This window comes from Bos indicus, chromosome 9, assembly GCF_029378745.1.
Source record: "Bos indicus isolate NIAB-ARS_2022 breed Sahiwal x Tharparkar chromosome 9, NIAB-ARS_B.indTharparkar_mat_pri_1.0, whole genome shotgun sequence".
Classification (NCBI taxonomy): domain Eukaryota; kingdom Metazoa; phylum Chordata; class Mammalia; order Artiodactyla; family Bovidae; genus Bos; species Bos indicus.
In genome coordinates, this window is record NC_091768.1 from 60,161,945 (window position 1) to 60,175,165 (window position 13,221).

Genomic DNA, 13,221 nt, shown 5'->3' on the forward strand with positions numbered 1-13,221 from the left:
CCTGCCCCTTCTTGGGAAACCGCTAGGCAAGCCCGGAAACCCAGGTCTCAAGGTCCCACTCCCCTTCCAGGGTCTAGTGCCCCGGCTCTGCCCTCTCCCCACGTGACACACCAGCCATCACCTCTCCAACCACCCCTTTCGCCCCCAGTCCTGGCCTTTCAAGGCCCCTGGGCGAGTCGCCGGCCAGGCCGGACCGAGCCAGGCGGCCAGGAGGGCCAGGAGCAGGGGGCTCTCCAGGCCGCGCGGCCGCACAAAGCCGGGAGAGCAGCGGCGGCGGCGGCGTGAGGCGCGCCCCCTCCCGCGAGTAGGCCGAGCGCGCGCCCGCCCCCTGTCCCTCCGCCCCAGCCCCTGGAGCGCCATTCGCGGAGCGGCTTACGCTAGTCGCCGGGCGTACGGCGCCCCAGCGGCCGGGGAGGTGCGCTGCCCGGCTCCCGTAAAGTTATTGTGAATGGGGAACGGGTGACGTCAGCGCCGAATGTCAACAATGTAGCGATTGAGAGTGTGGGCGTTCCGGGGAGAGCGCGAGCCGCGCGGCGCGGAGCAAACAGCGCCGAGCAGCCGCCGCCTCGCCAGCAGCAGCAGCAGCAGCGGCAGCAGCGGCAGCGGCGACGGTGCACGCCCGGGCTGCGGTCGCAGCAGCGCTAAGGCCAGCGCCCACCGCCGCCCTCGCCACCCCGCCTGCCCACTCCCGCGGCCGCCGGGCTCTCGCTTTCTCCCCGGCCTCCCCTCGACCCTTCCCCTCCCCCTTCCCGCCACTCTCGGGGGGCTGGGGACGAGCTGCCATGTGATGTGCCTCCTCTCCGTGAGCTTTCGGTGACCCCCACCCCTCCCCGATCCGCCGACTGCCGGGAGGGGGCTGCGGGCTGGGAGGACGCGGGCAAGAGGAGACGGAAAAGAACGCAAAGTTCTCTGGCGAGGTGAGTCCGTGGCCCGCGGGTCCCGGGCCCCCGCGGCGGGGCAAGTTGGCCGGTGAAGGGGCGCGAGGGGAGCGGGCTCGCGGGACTGGCGGGGAGGCGTGAGGAAGCGGCGCGGGAAGGGAGCCGCGGTTGCCGGGCGCGCACGCAGCCGCCAGCCAAGCGCCCTGCCCGCTTTGATGGCATTTTCTAGGAACGGGAAAGGGGTGGGAGCTGATCGGGCGGACGCACGGCTGCGGCCGTGCGCTCTCTCGCCCGGCTGTTTACGGCGGGCGAGGAGGCATTGTATTTTGCTCGCGTCGACGGGTGTTTTGGAACAGCAGGGGGAGGAGGAGCAGAGGGTAATAAGTCAGGCGTGGGGAGGGCGGGCTGGAGGGAGGCGCGCGTCCGCGCGACCGGAGCAGCTGTCAGACCCACGGCCCTGCGCTCGGGCCCCCGGCCCGCGATCGCGGTGCCAGGCCGGGCGGCCTCCTTCTAGCCCTCGGCGTCCGCGCCCGGGGCTGCTCCGCGAAGCTTTGCGCTCGGCTGTCAGCCGCCGCTTTGCGCTCGGCTGTCAGTCGCCGCGGGGTAGCTGAGACTACAGCGACTGGCGGGGTATCAAAGCCCAAGTTTAGGGTCCCGGGAAGAGGCAGCCCGGGGACTCTTGGCGCAGACCTCGGGCTGCGCGCTGGGTACTATCGCTGCTAGCCAAGGACCGGGTCATTGGCATGCATCCCGGGGAGGTCGAGCCGAGAGGCTCGTGCCTTCAGACAGAAAAATCTTGCACCTTCCTTTTCCACGATTCTGCATGAAATCTAAGTGCAACACACACCCCCTCTTCTCCCTGCCTGCACTTCAGTCTGCAAACCCCTTTTGGGCTCCACCTAGGAGAGGAGTTTATCCAGGGGACACCGCTCCACCGCCCCCTCGCCGAGGCGCCCTGTAGGGTCTCGCAGTTTTTCTCCTCTCACCCGGTGAGTGCTCAGGAGCCGAGCACCCATGGAGAGGGAGGCGGGCGGCGCTCCTTGAGAAGGGACTCGAGTGAGCACCTCGGTGACCTCGGTTTGGCCGGGCATTTGCAAGAATTTGGACCGTGGGAGGAAGTGGGCAGGGCCGGGTGTGTGCGTGTGAAAGGGATCGCGCACCGCAGGCTTCCAGGGTCGTGGGAGCGCGAGGTATCTGCAGCACCGTCTCGCATGTAGGCGAGTTTGATAACTTGGGGGGAAGTTCCCGCACCGCCGTCAGATGGTTTTTGTCTGTGGCCGGAGAAGGAGCGCTTCGCAATTTGCCTGTCTGGTCACCGTCGTCTCGATGACCCGTGACCCCTGGGAAACAGGAGGGACGAGGGCGCCCAACTCCGGGCTGAGCTGCGCACTCTCGGCCGCCTGGCCGGGGCGGGGGGCGGGGGGGGGGGGGGGGCGGCGGGACGTAGCGTCCCTCGGCTTTCACCTTCGCGGTCTAGTGCTGCAGTCTCTCACTCCCGGTGTAAATTTCATCTGTTGAGTGTATTTAACTAAAATGGGTAATTACTTTAGATAAAAATCCTTTCCTGCCTAGTGGGAACCTTGGCGGAGATGATGCCTAATGAGATATTTTGCTTTTGTCTGTTTAGAGTAAAATTAGAGATGTTAACTCTGATAACGGTTTTCTCAGATCATTAAAATGTAACATGTAGGAATGGCATGTTGAGCTGCGAAGGCTCTGGCTGACATGAAAGAAGCTGTGCGGGGAAAGGCTGCCACTTGGTTGGTGGAGGGGCTATTTTGGTAAGGCAGCGGCGTCTGGCTTACAATGTGAGATTGCCCCACCCTGGTGCTCCGGCAGCTCGCAGCTTGTGAGTAAACGGCGGTTTTCATTCTTACAGGTAATAATAAATGTGAGTCAAAATGACATCTTGTTAGAATTAGCCTTCAGTCTGTAAGAGAGATGGCTAAATAACAGTGTTGCATTCAAACTGCTCTTGTGAAAGGTCTGTCAGCATTTCCGTTATAAATGCAGTTTTTCAAGAGTTTATAATTTCACCACAAAACTTTTGAGTGGCTGAAATGTTTTTCCCTTCTAGTGTTCTGCTTAAAAAAAAAAAAAAAAAAATGCGATGATTGCCCACTTCCATCCTATTTGCTGTTCCTGAAACTTGAATATCATTCAGATGAGCGTCCCAGAAATGGAAAACACAACCATGGAATAAAGAAGTTTTGTTAGAATATACTTTATTTGTGCCGAGTAATATTTTCATTTTGGATTTTGGAAGGCTTTATGTTTGCCATTTGGTAATCATAAATGTGTTAATTCTGGTATCTGTCAGTTCTGCAGGTGGATTGAAATGTCAGTTCGTGTTGTAAATGCCAGGATTACATGGAAGAGCATTCTCCTCATATATGTGTCTGTGAGCTCATAGCTAAATTATATGCACATCTGTTAGTTACTTATCAGTTCTTTGTATGTTGCAGGCGAAGATCTGCTATAAAGGAGAAGAGGTAAGGCAGAAAGAAAGGGAGGGAGTCAGGGACCCCCCTCTCCCCCACCCCCATAACTTTTCAGCGTTTCTAGTGCCTGAGAGAAAGCCATTCATTTTCTTTCTTTTGAATTATGCCTTTGACTCAGTTCTTCAGGCCAGTCCCTTTCAGTCACTCACCTCTGGCTGCAGTGTGAGGGGCTTAATTATTTGTAAACTGCTCTGACATCCGTGGATGAAAGGCACTGCAGAAGTGCAAAGTATTGTTATCCCGATATGGAATTTAATAATCCATTACAGTTCATCAGGAAAATGCACTTTGCAGCGATGGTGGGAAATGTTCCCACCTGATAGAGGGTAATAATAACTGCCTAAAAGTAGGGTCAGATTACAGATGAGACAATTAACTCTAGCCATGTGCTCCTCAATTTGTTGCAATTCATTTAGTGATCAAAGTGAGTCGCAGAGAGCCAGATGGTCAGGTTCACATCTCTCCTAGGCCAGCCCTTCGCTTCTGAGCCCACTGTCTGCACAAGCAACAGGACTTACTCATTAGCGCTTGTGAACTGTTCCTCGGAATTTGTGATTGAGGCTCCTGGGACGCGACAAAAGGGCCCAGGCCAATCTGTATTGTTGCGAGCAGTTTAATTTTACTTGGATTAACTCATGCTTAGTGTCTCTGGGATGGATCCAGCCTTAACAAGGGAAGAGAGAGATCCTAGTGGCTCTCTAGCTCAGCGGGGCTGGGCTCCACTGCCCTACTTTTTTGTCTACCTCAGATTTCAGGGGGTGCAGTGTCTGGCTTCTTGAAAATGTTGGCTTATACTCAGATACATAAATACCCTCCTGTCTGGCTGAGGGGTGGGGAGCAGGACCAGTTTGGTGGGCACGTGACCTGCACTGTTGCCCAGGCCCCCTCCCCTCTCAGAAGGACCTCACACGTGGTTTAATCTTCTGCTCTTGTTCTTCTTGAGATCCTTAATAATTCTGGAACATGGGACCCTTCATCTTCATTTCACACCGTCTTGAAGAGGAGGGGGCATGGCATGGAGTGGCAGGCAACCACTGCACCATCTCAGCTACTTGTCATCAGGCAGGAAGAGGTGGGAATAGTGGCTTTGTGTCTCCACACTGTCTGATTTTTCCGAGGGAAGCTGTATATCAGGGTTTTGATGTGGAATCCCCTACTTTCTAAATATTTGCTCACACCGGGTAGAAACATTGTAAGTGCCGGAGCTGGCCCGTAGGCTGTCTGGCTGCCCACTACCGAGTGAACTAGAACATCTTACTGTTTCATATTTCTGTCTTTGGCTATTTTCTAAAGGCCTGACATATCGTAGATGATTTTTGAGTCTACACCAAGTGAATGGTTAACTGTGGTCAGGAAAATTGAAAAAGGCAAAAAACCCCAAACGGAATCAAATGAAATCAACACTGAGTCCCACTCAGGGATTGATAGCTTTCTTTTTAACAGAGAATACAACGTGAAAGGCCATATAATTAATACCAAAGGCACCGTATAATCCTCCGCAGGTAAATAATCTATTTCTTTGGGTCACCTGCCCTCTGTTTAATTGTTATTGACCAGATCGGGTAACATGGCTGTTTAATGCCTGAGGACTCCTCCAGGAGAATTTGACATTTGCCAGCACCCACTAAAACAATAGCTGTGATTTGTTGAATGTTCACCATGTGCCAGAAACAGTGCTGACTCCTTTCCCTGAACATTGACTCCTCATTTCCTTCCTTGACTCCTCAAGGCAACCCTGAGAAGCAGGCATTGTGCCCATTCTACAGAAGAGGAAGGTTCTTATTGGAAAGGATTTCATCAGAAGGCAGTGTGTGTTGCCCTGACTGTCTCAAGGTTATTTCCCTGTCCTGTATACACAGTCTAGCCCAGAGTCAATGACTGGGCATGGCGTTGGGAGTCATAGCATGCAGAGAACCCAGTCTCTACCCTAGAGTACAAGGAATAGGGAACAACGTAAGACGCAGCATAATCTGTCAACATCTGTGATTCATACAGCAAGCACTGCATCTGCCTCCCTGTCTCCTTTCCGTGTCAGGAAGGTTCCAGTGACATAGGACCCTATCAGAAGCACAAATAGTTCAGAAGTCAGGGCTGGTTGCAAAAACTGGCATTACTCTGGAGAAGAAAAGAAGCTTTCGGCAGAGCTGAAGCCGTGTTAGGGAAAGCAGCACCAAGGCTTTTGGAATGATAGAAAATCCCTCCTGGATTGCCAGTGACAGCATATGACCTATTCTTGTCCCATTTTTAAATTTCATGTAAATATTTACACATTGTTCAAGTCAAAACTGAAACCTGCTGTGAACTAAACATTTTGTAAACTCAGATTGCCCAGAATTATTACTCATCTGTTTTTTTTTTTTTTTTGGTCTGTGATGATATCTAATAGAAAAGTAGTTCTTTCTTTGTCAATTTAAGGTTTTTACTTCCCCCAATCTTTTGTTTTTTTCTTGTTAATTTCAAATGTCAGTTTCTCTAAGACTGAAACTTACTCTCACCATCAGCATGCTACTCAGCTTCCCTAAAGCTGGAAGTCTCAGAAGCACCAGTGTGTCCTTTTCAAGGACCATTTCTTTTCTAAAGAATATGGAAATTGAACTCAGTCCTACGAGTGGCACTACTTCAAAAATCAGGCAGGAATGTTGCCTTTGTTTTTCCTTGAGCTACTTTTTTCCAAAATAATAAATCTTCCTGATCTGAAAGCATTTCACGTACTTCTTCATCCTCGTCATTGGAATTACAGCCAAAATGTCTCTCAGTCTTCCCCAGTGACCTCATAATCACGACTTCTCCAGCATATTACCCTGGTTAACTTCTCTTTTGTTCCTCAGCCTGATTATAAATTGGCCTTTGGTTCTGAGATGTGTCATTTGCCTCCCTGACCTCTTTGTTCCACTCCTGGTGGCGGGAGGACAGCACTGATGCCCCTGCCCGTGGCTGCCTGGTTACTGGTTCCCTCTCCTGCCTGTGTCAGCTTTCATCTTCCCTTTTTCCAAGCATTGCCATCCTCCTATTTCCAGTTTCCCCATACTTCTCGTGATTATCTTCATTTATTCCCGAGCCTACTACAGCTGGCATGTGGACAGACTCCAGCTTAGTGCAGAGGGAAGCATCTGCATTTCCAAGTCCATTGTCAAAACTCCAGTCCATCCTTTTGTCTCTCCCTCGCCACTTTCTGTGGATGCTTCAGGGGTTTCCTCAGGCTGCATGTGTCTACCCCGTAGAAGGCTTAGACTTTGGAGTTTAAAGCTGGGAGAGCCCAGTGTGGTTATTCCTGTTCTTATACGTAGAAAAACAAAGCCAAGGTGCTGCTCAGCGACTTTGCTTAGTCTCCCAGGATCTACACATTATAGGCAGGTTTTATATTATTCCCATCCTGTATTCTCCTAATTATCGGGAGCTCGTGGATGGGATAAAATGGGCCAGGTGTCCAGAAATGGCATTCTTTAGAGGCAAGTGGCTCATTCATTCACTAAACAGATATTGAGTATCCCTAACATGGCAGATGTAGTGCTAGGTGAACATGATGCTTTTGGGGAGCAAGCCCAATCCCGGCCCTGACCTCATGAAGCACCCCATCTAGTAGGAAGGATAACATTTATCAGATAGCCACAGATGACTTACTGCAGACTCAGAGAAGGAAAGGTATTATATGCACTGGAGGATGTACTGGAGGGACGTGACCTTGTTGGGAGGTTGGGGCAGCCCTGCCCAAGGAATTATGGAGTCAGCTGCCATCTGAACCTGTCTGAAACTAGCTAGTTTTCCCCCTAGTCTCCCTAGACTGTAAAGAAGGCTGAGCGCTGAAGAATTGATGCTTTTGAACTGTGGGGTTGGAGAAGACTCTTGAGAGTCCCTTGGACTGCAAGGAGATCCAACCAGTCCATCTTAAAAGAAATCAGTCCTGAATATTCATTAGAAGTACTGATGCTAAAGCTGAAACTCCAATCTTTTGCCACCTGATGAGAACAAAGAGCTGACTCATTGGAAAAGATCCTGATGCTGTGGAAGATTGAGGGCAGGAGGAGAAGGGGATGACAGGATGAGAGGGTTGGATGGCATCACCGATTCAATGGACATGAGTTTGAGTAAGCTCCGGGAGACAATAAAGGACAGGGAAGCCTGGTATGCTGCAGTCCATGGGGTCAAAAAGGGTTGGACATGACTGAGCGACTGAACAACAACAAGTCTCCCAAGCCTATTAATTCACTCCTATCTGTGGCCCTTTGGAATATTGCATAAACCATGGTATAACGTGTTGAGTCATTTTGGCCAATAATGGTTTCTGTATACAGAGTCCAGAATTGATTTATTTACCTGTGTCTTTAGAACCTGATAAAAACAGAATTAATTGCCAAGAATATTGTTTGTTTCCCTACTGGAAAAAAAAAAAAATGCAAGTTAGCATTCTTATTTTGGGCATGTTGAGGGTCATTTTGACAATATTTGAGTGATTAGAAGCTTCAGGCATGCCCTCCCAGTTGTCTAATATGCGTGGGCTTGGGGGCAAGGGGCTTGGGTGAAAATGAGAGTCTGGCTGATCAGAAGCCCCTGTCTGTCCCAGACCGGACAGGTCTCCAGCCTCTGCAGACCCAGGATGATTATACAGACTGTTCTTAGCACAATTTAGGAGTGCAGACAGCATCTGTTTAAAACAAATGGACTTATTATGTGCTAAAACTCCTCTATTTTCTTTTTTTCCTATTATAGCTAACCTGTGTTGGGAGCCTTATATGTGTTTTTCATATCAACTATTTAATTCATATAACCACCCAGAGGCAGGTGTGATCATTAAAGACTGAGGCACGGATGTCACTTGGCTAATGAGTGGCTGAGCTGGGTTTGGACACGAGGAGTCTGATGCTAGAACCTGTTTTCTTAACCACCTGTTGTTCTGCACCTTCTCTTCCTTTTTGCTCTCCATCACATCTCAGAAGTGGAAATATAGGCCATCTCACTCTACTGGATATTTTATTGACATCTATCTGAAAGATAAAATTGAAAAATAATTTCTCAGTGAGCCTGAGTGAATGCATCCTTTGTCTTTCTTCTTTCACCTAACTCACTTTCTGATAATTGCATTCCTCAGTTCTCAGTGTCCGTCTGAGGTTTCAGAGGATGGAAGTGATAACATGTCAAGACACAGGAAGAATTAGACACAGAACATGAATCCTATGACTCTGTTCCCAGGGTTTTTCTGTAACTCACGCTCCTACCCTCTTGTTATGTGAAGAATTTGTTTATAGCTTTCTTTTTTTTTTTTTTCCTAATGAGGAGGAAGAATTTCATTCAGAACCAATTCCATCAGAGTTCCTAATGAGAAATATTAGCTGCTAGTAACAGATAAAAACAGGTAACCTTTGCTCCATTCTAGTCAATTTCAGGAAGAGATTATCTTGCCAGATTAGCATGTTGCAACTCTCAACAGGAGATTTGAATGATTTTAAAGGACTCCGCTAGGCAGTTGGTTCGGTAGTGACCCCGATTACCCTGGGTTTGCAGGGTGACTGTTTAGAGTGCTGACTCAGCTGTGTCCTGGGCTGGATGTCCAAGTTGTCATCTTTAAGTCAAGTGGCATTATCCTTGGAGCTGCTGGAACATTAAGCATACGCTTGAAGCTCAATTTGGGAAATGATCAAGCATATGACTGTAGTGTGCTTATTTTTCAGTATTTAGTTCAAATTTTGGAGATGGCTAAATGGGGAGATGCTTAGTGTGTCACTGTTGGAGGTTTTAAGTGATTAAAAAAATCAAGCAGATGAGTGCATAAAGATTTCTATGCAAACAATGATGAGCTTAAATTAAAGCTGCTGATTTAGTATGAGAATTACTTGCACTGATTTGTAGAACATCTATAGAGGTTCAGGCTTCCATATTATGCAAATGAATGAGCCCTGAAGAGTCAAACTGTGAAAAAAAAAGGAATTAACTATAAAAGATATTATTACCCATTCAGCAAGTGGAAAATGTAGACTTACTTAGAGTTAACCCTTTTCATGTATTTCCTTGAGAAGATTGGCATCGGGGTGATGATCTTGACAGCATTGTAAAGAAGCCATGCAAGGCTTGCTCTTAGTTCTCCCAGTGTCCACTTTCTGTCCTGACTTCTCTCTCTCCTCTGCTCCCTTTAGGCCACTCAGTGCACTTAAACAGTCCCCTTCTTCCCTTTCAAAACCAATCTCATAAAAGGATTTTATGAAAACTTTTGTCTTTTGTTGTTGTTTAGGTGTGGAGTCGTGTCTGACTCTTTGCGACCCCATGGACTGAAGCCTACCAGGCTCCTCTCTCCATGGGATTCTTCAGGCAAGGATACTGGAGTGGGTTGCCGTGCCCTCCTCCAGGGGATCTTCCCAACCCAGGGATTGAGCAGCAACAACCTAGTGTATTACTTCTTTCTGAAGGATCAGCTTATTAATAGGAGATAAACTAAAAGAAGTAAAAACCCTAGCAGTGGGGCTAGTAGAATCTCATACACTGGTAACCTGGTGACGGTAGGAAATTTCTGAGTAAAGAGAAGGCTCTATATAAATCCAACCGTGGAGACAGAGAATATGGACAAGCAGATTAGAATGTATAAACCACAGTATTACAAATATGAAGAGCAGATGATTTTTAATGTGATAGTATGTTTGTCAGAAAGCATCATCTTTCTCTTGCCAGACACTTGATCTGATTGCATAAACCTGGGTAGCAAGATGGTGTGTTATTTGACATTTAAACGGAGGTTCAGGGGAAAACCACTTGGTCTGTAACTAGGAATTTTTGTCAGTCAGTCAGTAGCAGTGAACCTGAAATACTCTATTATCTTTAAATGTTGAATTTTAAAAGAAAAAAAAAAGAGAATGGATTTCACCCATCTGCCTCCCCACCCTACACTTCTATTGATTAAAAATTGAGTTGATAAGTCTATTTCAAAAGTGACATGCCCCATGCTATGAGCATGACTAGTGGTGACAACTGGATATTTGGAGAGGCTGACTGTTTAAGGAAATCATGCTTTTTAAAATTTTTAAATTTTTATTGTCTTGGCATGTGGGATCTTAGTCCCCTGACCAGGGATTGAACTTGTGCTCTCTGCGTTGGGAGCACCGAGCTTTAACCACCTGACTACCAGGGAAGTCCCAACCCTCCTGCTTTTAGATAGACGTGTTGCCTTCTGAACACCCAGTCGTGATGAGTCTGAACTGGCTTCCATTTTACCCCTCCCCCATGCAGACTCCCCCAGCAACCATGCTATGTTGAGTTGATGGCGCCATCTAGTGTCAGTCTGTGGAAATGCCCTGTACTCATCTTTCATTCTCTGGGGGTCTGATCTCTTGGGTAGCTGGGTAAGGAGAGTCCCTCCCTGCTCTCTGGAGTACACTGTCTAGTAGGGAGACCTCTCCCTAATTCGTACTCTTCTTCTGTCTTCTGTTTAGTACTGCCTCTGTGCCTTCCTCTGTCTCTGACGCCATTTCTTTCTGGTCTCCTCTCTCTAGTACCCCCTCTCTGTAGCTCTTCTTCCTTTCTTTTTCTTTTTTTCTGTTCCAACTCTTGGTGAATTTTTTGGAACAACAGCAACAAAAATTTGAAACTCACAGATGATAAACGATTTTCCTGATGAATGTTATGGCAAAATAGGAGAGTGTCATGCATTTTAAAGTGGAATTAACCACGAAAGGTCATATTGGAGAACGAGAGTGAAACTGGACAAAGTCCGAAAGTCTCACCTAGAAGACTGCCTCTAATTAGGTGCTTCAGTCACTCAATAATGTTTTCTTTAGTTTTTAATTGGCTTTAGAACTATTGTTACAGTATTATTTTCTCTTTTAAAACTACAAATGTAACCTCTGACTTGAATTTTAAATTTGAGACAACCTTCATGGAATATCCTGAACATCATGGTGTTTCTGTGTGGGACGATGTGTTCTGAATTCCGAATAATCCGTTTCCCTCTGGAGTTTTGGGTCCTGTATTAAGTGAGAGAAAGGAGGTGAAAAGTCATGTAGGAGCCAGCCTGAGATGTGATTACACCAGGATGTTCATGGGATCCGAATTTGTGTACAGGTTTAAGCACATCAAACAATAAATTTTAAATTTCCACTTGTGTTAAACATCTCTACATTGTGGGTTTGAAAGTAAGTCCCCTCTGAAAAACAGGAACTGTGCTTGTCTGTTACCAGTTTTTGTGGTCGATCGGGCAACTATTTTGATTTTTGTCAGAAGGGAGGAAAAGCAGTTAAATCCAGTTAAAAACTGGTTAAAATGAACTGGCTCGTGAGATTTGAGTGCAGCTGTTTCCCACATCACAACACGGAGAGTGAATTGTTTATTACCACTCTTCAGTATTATTAGTTATCAGCACTGCTTTTTGAGCAGCGGCATCTCTGCTCTGTCTGTTTGGGGTTGAACCTTGGCAAATAGGAGCTGTGAGGGGAGAGAGGTTCCTGTTTGCCGATTTGCATGTACCTTGTTTTTGTTTTTGCCGGGTAGGTGTGTGCGCCTTCTGTCTGCGAGAGCCATTTAGCATGTCAGCAGTTTCCTTCCAGCCGCGCGTGCTGACTCATGCAGCTGTTACAGCCCTCAGCTGGCCCCACTGCGATCGGCCCACAGCACCAGCGCCGCCGTGGAGAGCACCTCGACCATTTCGCTGCGGGGAGACTATTTTCAGATCTGTGGTCGCTGCTGAGCTGGGTTCCCTTCTCCCTCCAGCAACCAGACACAGCTTTTGTTTCCCCGGGGTAGAAAATTGGGCATATTTCTAACTTGGTGACTGTGTGAGCATCACAGTATTTCTGGGAAGCCCCCAAAGAAAATCGATTTTTCCTTCCTTTTAATTTTTTGGTGCTCCTTATAGGGAGAGGGGAGTGGGGATGAGAGTAAGAGAAAGGGGCTCTGCTGTTACTTCCTCCTTAGCACCAGAGGGAACTCTTCTGAACAGTTAACTGAGGTTTTCCTGGTGTAACCCAGACCTGACCCACTTCTCCCCGTGTCAGTGAAGTGTGTGTGCCGGGACTGGGGCAGTGGGCAGGAGGTGTTCAGCAGCTAGCCCCACTTGGTTTTATGTGGTTCAAGTCCTTAAGTAATGACAGATTTTGTTTGTATCTGTTGCATGTTATTAAGGTTAAAAAAAAAAAAAAAACTCAAACCTGACCTCGGGTCATTTTAAACCTGGCATGTGTTTTCAGAAATGGTTTCGCTGTTTGTTTTTGGAGTTCAGTTCTGCTTATTTTCATCGGAAAGTGAAAATGTTACTTTTTTTGAGGTTTATAAATAAACTTCCTTTTGCAGATACAAGTTGATCAGAGCATCCTAAACTTATCTTGAGAAAGATGATTAAAGTGAGATCAGTTAGAGAAAGGAAAGCTTTACACATGGTTGTGGAGTTTGCCTCCATTTTTTTTTTTAGCTTCAATAAGCATTCTGAAGCAGCTTTGACCAGTAATAAAGAAAAAGCCAAGCCACAGTGACTATGTGTAACATGATGTTGATGGAAGTTCTTGGTTTCCGCCGATACAAATGACTCATCAGTATCAATAGAATTGTGACTTCTAATAATAACACAGTGCAAGACCTTCAAAACATGTGGTTTTTAGCCCTAGCTGTTAGTGAAAGGTTGGAAAATATTAGTTTGAGCTTTTTTTTTTTTCTGATCTCTTGATTTCACCCAAATTTAAAGTTGTTTTTTGTAGGTGTGATGATCACACTATTGTTTTTTCATCTTACTGTTTTTAGTTTCGTTATGACCACGTCGCCAAACTCAGATCATTTCATCGTTTAGAAATCTGTGCAGTAAGCATCTCCCAGGGCTGTGTTTTGAGGGAAATGTGGCTGAAAAGCAAATCCTCCCTGAACAGAGAAAGGAA

The 13,221-nt window shown here is 47.4% G+C and overlaps 1 protein-coding gene across 2 annotated transcripts in view; it reads left to right on the forward strand.

Annotated features, from left to right (window-relative positions):
- Positions 1-227: 227 nt before the first annotated feature.
- Positions 228-13,221, forward strand: part of BACH2 (BTB domain and CNC homolog 2) — a 393,013-nt gene continuing 380,019 nt past the window's right edge. Inside the window, exon 1 of one of the 2 annotated variants that reach the window (XM_070796074.1) lies at positions 228-917. The gene's annotated coding sequence lies outside the window, so the exon portion shown is untranslated. The remainder of the gene's footprint in view (positions 918-13,221) is intronic. The other variant, XM_019967343.2, reaches the window with a different exon arrangement.